Source organism: Galeopterus variegatus, unplaced genomic scaffold (genome assembly GCF_000696425.1).
Source record: "Galeopterus variegatus unplaced genomic scaffold, G_variegatus-3.0.2 Scaffold149, whole genome shotgun sequence".
NCBI classification, from domain to species: Eukaryota; Metazoa; Chordata; class Mammalia; order Dermoptera; family Cynocephalidae; genus Galeopterus; species Galeopterus variegatus.
Window position 1 is genome coordinate 539,328 of NW_007726260.1, and position 12,135 is coordinate 551,462.

Here is a 12,135-nt window from a genome sequence, read left to right on the forward strand (position 1 = left end):
GGGTTCAGATCAGCGTCATAGCACCTGCTGAAGCGGTTCTCCAGGTTCCAGGTGCTCTCGCAGTGCCAGATCAGCACCAGGTGGTAGGCGGCCAAGGCGGTGGGATGGGGATGTGGCGCTGACTGGGCCGATCCCCTTTTCTGATAGGGATGGGAGAGAACACATTTGTCAAATCGAGGGCTACATAACATGGACCTAAGACACCATTAACCTGCTCTAGGAAGAAGTCACATGGTGGCTGCAATTGTGACCTCTACCTGTTGAGTTTGTGATAGCCTACAGTTATTCTGTAAGATCGGTCTGCTTTTTGCAGGCATCAGACTGGTAAATTAAATAGACTGAACCCACAACCTCTGTATCTTTTAGACCAGTGCTTTTCACTGTGTATAGGTGACCACATATGTAATTTAAAAGTGTTTAATAGCCACATGAAAAAAGTAAAAGGAAGCAGTAAAATTAATTTTAGTAATATATTTTATTTAACTCAATCTATTAAAATATTCTGATGTGTAATAAACATAAAATATTGTTAATGTAATATTTTACAGTCTTTTTTGGTACTGTGTTAATACTTACAGTACATTCCAATTCAGATGTGAAATTTTTATCAGAAATACTAGATCTATATTTAGGTTTCATAAAGTTTACAATTGAAAAAGTAGACTCACATAGTCAAGTTATTCCAAACATGTTTAAAAATTTTCCAATACCTGAATCACATGTAAGTTTTAAAATTTTATTAAGATAAAATAACATTTCAAATTCTGAATAACAACATATTATTAGGGCCACCAGCTGGACAGTGCAGCTTTAGATCTTTGAGAGAGGCCCTATTTTGTGTCACACCCCCTAGGATGTGATTTTATTTTTAATCTCCTCTAGGAGATGACAGGTAGAGGTTTCCCCACTGTGACGGCTCTTACCCCACAGATCAAAGATGTAATATAGGGGTGTTACGCACCAAGCACATCTGTTCTGATTACACATTCAGGGGCTGGGGCAATGGCCACCAGAGGGGTCTGCAGTCACACTGACCCACTAGGAATTAGGCTTTGGCCAGGATCCCATTTATAATCTAGCTCCCATAGGCCCCTACCATAAAAGGTCTCTGGATAACATTGTCAACTTGGGTTATGTCCACAGTCCTCAAAATGTTTGGGGATCCCCTTTTACCTAGTTCAGTTATCTGACTAAATGGTCAAAGATGTTTTGGGGGAAGAATTGGGGGAATCAGAAGTGTGTGTACCTGCTGTGATACTGCCAAGTCCTTTCTCCTGGGGATCTGACCTCTTTTTCAGTCAATGGGCTCTGGGTCATAAAAATGGGCAGGGGATTATGATATTGGAATAACTGCCCTTAGTCTCCTGATCATCCATCTGTGATTTCTTTAGTTGCTACAAATTGAGAAGTACCGTTGCTGGCTGCTGTCTAGTTTGCCCCTAGGCACTTCATGTTCCATAAACCGACTGCATAATGTCTTTGCAGTGTGCCCCCCACCCGCCCCCTTCTCATCTTGCCACGCATTCTGATAATTGAATCCACCTGGCTCCCAATGGTTCTGCGCTGCCAACTTGCCTCTATTGTTTTGGAGTCTTTTCATCCCGTCACTCTCAGGGAGCCTTGTTCTGTAATGGCCTTTCCTTCTGTCAGCTTTGGCCTAGAGGGAAGAGCTGCCACTGAACTTCTTAGTGATTCTGATGCCCCCGCACCACACATTCTTTACGGTCTTCCCTTGGAATGTAGTCATCTTTTAGATTTTTCTGGCCTTTCTTAGTATATCCATTCTAGCACCTCCACTTTCCTGAGACTTAGTAAAAAATTTTATTTTGACACATAACTGTACATATTTATGGGCACAATCTGATGTTTTGATACATATGTAAGTTGTATAATGATCGGGTCAGGTGTAGCCATCACCTCATGCATTTATCATTTCTCTCTTGCAAGAACGCTCAAAAGCCTCTCCTCTAGCTCTATGTAATATACAAAATTTAACTGTTAACCATCGTTACCCTACTGTGCAATAGAACACCAGGACTTATTCTTCCTGTCTAATCGTAATTTTGTACCTTTTGGCCAGCTTCTCCCTGTTTTCCCTCCCCTGTCCCCTCCCCAGTCTCTGGTAACCACTGTACTCTTTGACCTCTATAATATCAATTTTTTAAATTTTAGATTCTGCATATGAGTGATATCATGTGGTATTTGTCTTTCTGTCCCTGACTTACTTCACTTAACATGATGGTTTCCAGTTCCATCCATGGTATTGTAAATTATAGGATATAATTTTTAAAAAATAGCTGAGTAGTATTCCATTGTGTATATATACCACAGTTTTTTTTTTTATCCATTCATCAGTTGATGGACATTTAGGTTGATTCCATCTCTTGGCTGTTGTGAATAGTTCTGCGATGAACATGGGAGTGCAGGTGTCTTTTTAATATATTGATTTCATTTCCTTTGGGTATACACCCAGTAGTGGGATAGCTGGGTCATAGGGTAGATCTATTTTAGGTCCTCTGAGGCATCGCCACACTGTTTTTCACAGTGGCTGCACCAATTTACACTCCCACTAGCAATGTAGGAGAGTTCCTTTTTCTCCACATGCTCACCAGCATTTGTTATTTTTTGTTTTGTTGATAATAGCCATTCTAACTGGAGTGAGATGATACCTTATTGTGGTTTTAATTTGCATTTCCCTGATGATTAGTGATGTTGAGCATTTTTTCCTGTGCCTGTTGACCATTTGTATGTCTTCTTTCAAGAAAGGTCTGTTCAGGTCCTTTGCCCATTTTTAAATTAGGTTATTTGTTTTTTTGCTGTTGAGTTGTTTAAGTTCCTTATATATTCTGGATATTAGCCCCTTGTCTGATGTGTAGTTGGCGAACACTTTCTTCCATTCTGTAGGTTGTCTCTTCACTTTGTTGACATTGTCCCTTGTTGTGCAAAAGAATTTTAGCTTGATATAGTCCCATTTGTGTATTTTTGCCTTAGTTGCTTGTGCCTTTGTTGTCTCACCAAAAAAGTGCTTTCTGCTCCCATTTCATGTAGCATTTCCCCTATGTTTTCTTCTAGTAGTTTCATAGTTTCAGGTCTTAAATTTAGGTCTTTAGTTCATTTTTTGTTGATTTTTGTGTATGGTGAGAGATAGAGGTCTAGTTTCAATCTTCTGCAAGTGGATATCCAGTTTTCCCTACACCATTTGTTGAAGATATCCCCACTGTATATTTTTGGCACCTTTATCAAAAATCAGTTGGCTCTAAGTGCATGGGTTTATTTCAGGGCTCTCTATTCTACTCCATTGGTCAATTTGTCTGTTTTTATGCCAGTACCATTCTGTTTTTGGTTACTATAGCTTTATAAGCATATTTTGAAGTCAGGAAATGTGATGCCTCCAACTTTGTTCTTTTTGTTCAAGATTGCTTTTACTATATGGGGTCTTTCATGGTTCCATACAAATTTTAAGATCATTTTTTCTATTTCTGTGAAGAATGTCTTTGGTATTTTGATAGAGATTGCACTGAATATGTAGATTGCTTTGGGTAATATGGACATTTTGATGATGTTAATTCTTCTGATCCATGAACATGGGATATCTTTCTATTTATTTTTGTCTTTTTCAATTTTTTTTCACCAATGTTTTGTAGTTTTCATTTTTGAGGTCTTTTACCTCCCTTGCTAAATTTACTCTTAGGTATCTCATTTTTAGGGCAGCTATTGTGAATGGGATTACTTTCTTGATTTTTTCTTTGGCTATTTTGTTGACATGTAGGAAGGCTTTCAAATTTTGTGTGTTGATTTGGTATCCTGCCCCTTTAATGAGTTCATTTATTAGTTCTAGTAATTTTTTTGTGGAGTCTTTAGGGTTTTCTATGTATAGGATTATGTCATCTGCAAACATGGATAGTTCAACTTCCTCCTTTCCTGTTTGAATGCCCTATGGCTTTCTCTTGCCTTAGTGCACAGGCTAGAACTTCTAGTACTATAATGAATAAAAGTGGGGAAAGTGGGCATACCTGTCTTGTTCCAGATCTTAGAGGAAAGGCCTCCTCTTTTTGACCAATCAGTATGATATTAGAGGTGAGTTTGTCATATATGGCCTTTACTGTGTTGAGATACATTCCTTTTATTCCTAATTTGTTGAGTGTTTTTATCATGAAGGGGTGTTGAATTTTATCAAATGCTTTTTCTGTGTCTATTGAAATGATTATGTGGTTTTTCTCCTTCGTTCTGTTGTGACATATCACATTTATAGATTTGCATATGTTGAACCATCCTTGCATCCCTGGGGTGAATTTCACTTGATCATGGTACTTGATCTTTTTAATGTGTTTCTGGATCCTGTATGCTAGAATTTTGTTGAGGATCTTCACATCTGTGTTCATTAGGGATACTGGTCTGTAATTTTCTCTTTTTTGTTGTGTCTTTTTCTGGTTTTGGTATGAGAGTAATGTTGGCCTTGTAAAATGAGTTCGGAAGTATTCTCTCCTCTTCAGTTTTTTGGAAGAGTGAGAAGAATTGGTATTAATTCTTCTTTAAATATTTGGCAGAATTCAGCAGTGAAGCCATCTGGTCCTGGAGTTTCCTTTGTTGGAAGACTATATTACTGCTTCAATCTCATTACTCGTTATTGATCTGTTTAGGTTTTTTAGTTCTTCATGATTCAACTTTGGTAAATTGTATATGTCCAGGAATTTGTCCATTTCTTCTAGGTTTTCCAGTTTGTTCATAGTAATCTCTTATGGTTCTTTGTGTTTCTATGGTATCAGCTATAATGTTCCCCTTTTCAATTTTGATTTTATTTGAGTCTTCTCTCTTTTTTTTCTTCATTAGTTTAGCTGACGTTTAATTGATGTTGCTTACCTTTTTGAAAAAATATCTTTTTTCAAAACCAATCTTCATTGATCTTTTGTATTGTTTTTGCAATATTTAATTCATCTATTTCTGCTCTGATCTTTTTTTTTTTCCCCTTTTACTGATTTTGGGTTTGCCTTGTTCTTGTTTTCCCAGCTCCTTGAGGTGTAACATTAGGATATTTATTTGGAGTATTTCTTCTTTTTTGATATGGGCATTTATTGCTATAAACTTCTCTCTTAGAACAGCTTTCACTGTATCCCATAGGTTCAGGTATGTTGTGTTTTCATTTTCATTTGTTTCCAGGAATTTTTAAATTTCCTTTTTGATTTTTTTCTTTGACCCATTAATTGCTTAGGAGCATGTTATTTCATTTCTATGTTTTTGTATAATTTCTAGTGTCACTTTTGTTGTTGATGTCTAATTTTTATTCCATTGTGGCCAGAGAATGCAGTTGATATGATTTTGATTTTCAAAAATTTGTTGAGACTTGTTTTGTGTGCTAACATATGGTCTGTCCTAGAAAATGTTCCATGTACTGCTGAGAAGAATGTGTATTCTGCAGCTGTTGGATGAAATGTTCTATAAATGTCTGTTAGGTCAAGAAGGCCTGTAATAGAGATTAATTCTGATGTTTCCTGGTTAATTTTCTGTCTGGATGTTTTGTCCTTTGCTGTAAGTGGGGTATTAAAGTCCCCAACTATTATTGTGTTGGAGTCGATTTCTCCCATTAGGTCCAATAGTAATTGCTTTATATAACTGTGTGCTACAGTTGGGAACATACATATTTAGAATTGTTATATCCTCTTATTGAATTGACCCCTTTATCATTATACAATGACCTTCCTTACCCTTTTTTACTTTCCTTGGCTTGAATTCTATTTTATCTGATATAAGTATAGCTACTTCTGCTCTTTTTTGTTTTCCATTTGCCTAAAATATCTTTTTCCATCCCTTCGCTTTCAGCTGGTGTGTGTCTTTATTGGTTAAGTGAGTTTCTTGTAGGCAGTGCATTGTTGATACTTGTTTTATAATCCATTCAGCCACTGTGTCTTTTAGTTAGGGCATTTAATCTGTTTACATTTAGGGTTATTATTGATATATAGGGACTCATTACTGTCATTTTGCTAATTTTTTTTTCTGTTTGTTTTGTGGATCCTTTTTTCCTTTTTTCTGGTCTTACTGTCTTCCTTTGTGGTTGATTGGTTTTCTCTAACTTTACATTTTGCTTTCTTGCTATTTATTTTTAGTAGTTTCTTATACATTTTTGTATTATGGTTACCATGAGGGTTACAAAAAATATGTTAGAATTATAACAAATTTTTTTTACACTAATAACAACTTAACTTTGATAGCTAAGAAAAAAGAAAAAACAAAGCCAGCTCTACACTTTGGTGTCATTCACCCCACTTTTTGACAATTTGTTGTTTCAAGATACTTCTTTTAATATTGACTTTCTCTTATATGGTTGTTGTATATGTTAGTGTCTTGTTAGGTTTGTACTTTAGTCTTTATACTAAGGATATCGCAGTTTATTCACCCCCTTTATGACACTGGAATATTCTGAGGTTGCCTGTGAATTTACTTTACTAATGAGTCATGCACCTTCAAATGTTTTCTTGCTGCTCCTCAGTGTCCTCTTCTTTTAGACTGAAGACCTCCCTTTAGCATTTCTTGCAAGGCAAGTCTAGTGTTGATGAATTCCCTTAGCTTTTGTTTGCTGGGAGAGACTTTATTTCTCCTTCATATTCAAAGCTTTGTTTCGCCAGATACAGAATTCTTGGCTGACAGTCTTTTTCCTTCAGCACCCTGAATATACCATCCTATTCTCTTCTGGCCTGTAGGATTTCTACTGAGAAATCCGCTGAGACACGTGTTAGGGCTCCATTGAATGTTATGTGTTTCTTTTCTCTTGCCGCTTTCAGTATTCTCTCTAGGCTTTGGTTTTTGATGTGCTTTGGGGTGTTCCTCTTTGGATCGAATTTGACTAGCAACCACTGAGTTTCCTGTACCTGGATGCTGTCATCTTTCTCCATTCTTGGGAAATTTTCAGCCATTATTTCCTTGAATATGCTTTTTACGTCCCTTCCTTTTTTCTCTCCTTTGGGTATGCCGAATATGCAGAGGTTATTTTGCTTGAGAAAGTCCAATTATGCAGAGGTTATTTTGCTATATTTTTGTTTCTTGCTTTGCTGTTCTGATTGGATAATTTCATGTGTTTTATCTTTGAGCTCACTGATTCTTTCCTCTGTTTGATTAAGTCTGCTGTTGGAGCTTTCTTTCAAGTTTTTCACTTCAAACAATGTATTCTTTATTTCTAGAATTTCTATTTGTTTTTTAAAAATTGATTCTATTCCTTTGTCAAGCTTTTTGTTCTGCTCCTGAATTATTTTCCAGATATCATTTAATCTGTGACTCCCTGAATATCATTGAGAGGGTTATTCTGAATTCTCTGTCTGACATCTCATAGATCTGCTGTTCCTCTGCATCCATTGCTGGTGCTATGTTTCATTGTTGGTGTCATAGTTCTCTGCTCTTTCTCAATCTTTGTGTCTTTACTTTGATTCCTAGGCATTTGAGGAAACTGCTAATTCTCTGGTGGAGCCTTTTCGTGTGGATTGTTAATCACCTCTGGGTCTGGATGGTGGAAATTCCTGCCCAGGACAGAGGTTTTCCTGCAGATTGAGTCCCTTGAAGTTCTATTTCTCTGACTGATTTTTACTGAGAGCAGATGCCCGCACTGTGCCCAGTGTTGCCCAGGTGGGCCAGCCATTTCCCTGCACCCCAACAGCTTCCTTTGTGGTAGGCCATGTAAGTGCCCCTCCCGATATCTCACTGGCCTCTGAGCCAGCCACTGGCTCCTGGGGGAATCCTGCCAGTGGTCTTCATGGCCTGTGGGCTGGTATGGTGCACTCTGAAGCCTTCTTCTCTCCTGCAGACTCCAAGCAGGTTTACGTGAAGGGTGCTGCAGCTTTATGTGGCTTCTATCCATGTGTAAAGGAAGTCTCCACTCCCTACCAGGCTAGCTGAGAACAGTGGGCGTCATTTCTATACCCTCCCGCTGCTGCCTCCTGCTCCTTCATGCACTTCGTGGGTCTCTCCTCCTCTTCTCCCAGCTCTGCAGATCCAGGTTGGCAGTCTTTGCTTTTTAATAGTTGTAAATTGGTTACCTGTGGGAAGGGGTGACTCTGGGAATCGTCTATTCTGTGACATTGGTGACGCCACAATTGGTTACCTGTGGGAAGGGGTGACTCTGGGAATCGTCTATTCTGTGACATTGGTGACGCGATTTTTCACGTCTGATTTTCCTGAGACTTTTAATTCCCTCTTCCACCATTAGCCATGGCAATTCCGGCATGTCCATCTCACTTAACCTGAACATTGCTTTTTCCATTCTTCTAGGAGTCATCTGGTTGTGAGCTTGCACCGTCTTGTAGGATTCTTGCCAAGGTGCTAAATCTTTCATCCTGAAAGAGGGCTCTCAAATTGACAAACTCTTATTTATCTAGCCTTATATTTCAACCTCCTAATTAAGCACTTTCAAAATATAATTCCATGTGTACTCTCCCAGTTCTGCTGGGACATGCTGGCTAGGTTTTGGAGCTCCCTAAGGGTATGATTCCTTTTTTCCCTTATCAGGCACGGCATGTCTTAGGCTCAAAGGGGATTGGAACTATATCAGGTCATGCTTTGAGATTCATTAATAGATTTTAGGATCTCTTGGTTTGGCATCTCTGGGTTGATCCTCATAATTCTAACTCAGGCCACGTAGGTGTGATGGGCTGGGCCAAAGTCAATGGAAGAGTTATGTTTTATTAAGAAATGAGAGAGGATAGAACACCGCCTACTTCACCCAGCGTAGGTGTCTTTATCACCCGGACAAGAGGAATCTGTGCAGCTCGAGCCTGTGTGGTAATGCCTTCAATAGTGTTAAGTAGTAGCACTCTGAAGAATAACATAGGGTTTGTGCATAAAGTTTTATACCTGTGCTGTTTGATATAGTAGCCACTAGCCACACACGGCTATTTAAATATAAAATTAAAATTAATTAAAATTAAATAAAATTACAACTTCAGTTCCTCAGCTGCACTAGTCACATTTCAAGTGCTCAATAGTGACACGTGACTAATGGTCACCCTATTGGACAGAACAAGTTTGAGAACATTTTCATTCCTGCGGAAAGTTCTATTGGATGGCAGTGGTTCAGACTATTACTGACTCATAGAACATTAGCACAGTAAATGCCTTCCTTATTTATTAGATAGGGACATGGGGACCTATAAAGCTACTAGGACTGGGATAACCTGAGTCTCAGTTCAATGATTCTTTGTTTACAGATTTCTTTCAGTTCATGGGCTTGTGGGATCCTCTTTAATAGCCCAGGACACCTAATATAATACAAATTATCCATCCATCCATCTATCCTTGCATCCACCTGGCTATCCATTCTTCCTCCCATCCTCCAACACACTCTAGTCTTCTTTCTACCTATACTGGTTGCTGGAACTTTGCCAGTCAATATGCAATTCCTGCTGAGGAGAATATTATTTACAACCTAACAGAGGGCAAGAAACATGGTGAGGATATAATATGGCTTTTGCTACAGTTGAGGTAGGAGCAAAGCGTGTAGAGGCCAGAGGAGGTAAGATGAATCCTGCCGGGGTGCTTGGGACAGACATTGCATATTACATAGGCGATGATATTTAAATTGGGTCCCAGAGGATGACCAAGAGTTTATATAGCCAGAAGGAAGAGATGGCATTCTGGGAGGAGGAAACAGCATGAGCCCAGATATGAAGGCCTGAAGGTGCGCTGACCTTGGGGACAGTGAGTGGTCTATTGTGGCTCCAGCGTGGCTGTGGAGGGGTGGGGATGGGGAGTAAGGGTGGGAGACCAGGCTGGAAGGGTAGGCCGGGCCCGTCTGCGTAAGAACTTGTAGGCCAGTCTGAGAGGTGTGGGCTTTATCTGGCAGGCGGTGGGAATCTTTAGAAAGAAGAAGGAGAAGGTGAGATTGAATGTGTTTGAAGAGATCAGTCCATGGGGGTGTATGGATTGGATGAGGGGTACGCGTAGTTCCACTCCCCGCAGTTGTCCGAGATGGAGTAAGACTCCAGAACCTAGAAGGAGAAGGTGAGATTGAATGTGTTTGAAGAGATCAGTCCATGGGGGTGTATGGATTGGCTGAGGGGTACGCGTAGTTCCACTCCCTGCAGTTGTCCGAGATGGAGTAAGACTCCAGAACCTAGCACAGCAATGATACTGCTGCTGCTTGGAGTTAAGTAATAGTTTACATCCCTCCCATTAAAACTTGTGAACATTTCCATCCTGCTTTTGCTTCTCCTCTTCCTGACCTCACTACGCACATGACTTTCCCCACCAGCCTCCAGCTAAACCACATTTTCTCCAGCATCAGATCAACAGTGGGTAGAAGAGGGTTGGGGAGAGGCCAGGAAGCAGCCCCCACCACCAGAGCTCCCTGGGCTTCTGCAGCCCTAATGCCTCTGTGTCCCTGGTGTCCTCCATAAACCTCATTGAGAATTCTGCTCCTGCTATTTGACTAACGCAGATGGGTCCTGGGATGATGGAAAGTCACCCTCACTCTTGGCCGGAAAAGAGCCAAAGTCATGCACAGACAAGAACGAGCCTTCCCTCTACCTGATTTTCTCCAAGAAAACTTAAGAAATGGAGCAGAGAGGGACTTAGAGAAACCACTTACGTAGTGGAAAATAATTAGGCTGTGTCGCCATCCACTTCTCCAGAGGAGAGAACGCTTTGTTGGGCTAACAGTTATGCTGGACTAAGAGCTATGACAATATGCAATTAATAGCGAGTTTCTTTGTAATAGATAATAGTCAAAACATCTTGAAGCCCATTCACAGAGGCAACTTTGAAGGAAGCCTCGGCTGTCCACACACACATTAAACACTGTCATTAAGCCCTCCTGGGATGACAGCAGCTATAGTTCATTATCCTGGGTGGTGGTGGTGGGGGTACTTTATTCTTTAAATTTTCTTTGGGAAGAAATGTCTTTTAAAACTTAATTTGCAACACAACACAGACAAATAAATGGAAAAGGGGGTGGTCTGGTGATTCATGAAGGAACCCGAATGGTGAGTGGCTGTGCTCAATTTCTGGCCTCAGAGTGATTTATTTAAAAAGAACAACACCCCCCACCCCGCCCCTCCGTAATTGGATACTTGTCCTGGCCAGATAATGTGAGAGTTTTTCAGTAGAATCTTACATAAATAAAATTAAATCACGTATTTACCTGTGGCTAGACATGCCCAAACACATCTTTTAAAAACTTTATTTATGTTTATGAATAAAGACAGGCCCAGTCTTTTCGTTTCCATCAACATCGGATGTTGCAGTTACTGATTCATCGTGTGTTCTGTCCTGCTCCCTGCGGAGGAAACTTACTGTGTAGGGCAACCACGTGCCTAGTTAAAAAAATCTCCCCCTTCCTGGCATGGATTTCTTTACTCAGGAGGTGGCTAAGTTTTTCAGTTCTGGCAAATGAGATGGAAGGATGGCCTACTGGGTGGATTTCTAGAACTGATAGATACTTTTTTCCTTTCCCTGATGAATGGGGGTAGACCTAGATGACACATACTTTTTCTTCTTCATCTTTTGCCCTTTCTCTCAGTTCCTGCTGGACATGCAGAGGAGACACACAGGAGGAGACAGCCAATGGGTAGCTCTCTGCTGCGTGCTGGGGGGAGGGGTGAACAGGAGGGTTTCCAGTGTCACTGCGCCTACTGTCCAGTGGAGGACACAGATGTGTAAGTGTGACACTACAATCCAATATCCTGAGTCCTGTAATAGGGAGAGGGAAGGATGTAAAATATGGGACTCGTTTGAACTACGAAAAAAACCGAACCCCAAATTATACGAAAATCTCCAAATTATAAAGCCAGTGATTACGGCAGGAACATTTTTCTCTCTTATTTAAATCCTGGGGATGGGGAGCCTGGAAAACCATGGCCAGCCAGTCACTGGTAACCTGGAGCAAGCATCGGGAGTGCGGACGGTACAAGGGCAGAGCTGCTGAATTTGCAGCTCTGAATTTCTAATCGTAGTCCCTGCCTGCATCGGACCAGGCTGAGACTGACTTGGGTGTGATTCTAGGGGACACGTGAGCCTTGGCCCTCAGGAAACATCTCTTTTGAGGATGACTGAACTACCATTACTGGGAAAATGAGTGGATTTGACGGCTCAAATTGGTGGAAGAAACACTTGGACCAGCTTCAGGCATTGCTTGGGCACGTGCCAGCTGAATCGGGT

The 12,135-nt window shown here is 40.4% G+C and overlaps 1 pseudogene; it reads right to left on the minus strand.

Moving 5' to 3' along the window:
* The window catches only part of LOC103607115, a 90,607-nt pseudogene that overhangs the window by 1,305 nt on the left and 77,167 nt on the right, over window positions 1-12,135 (minus strand).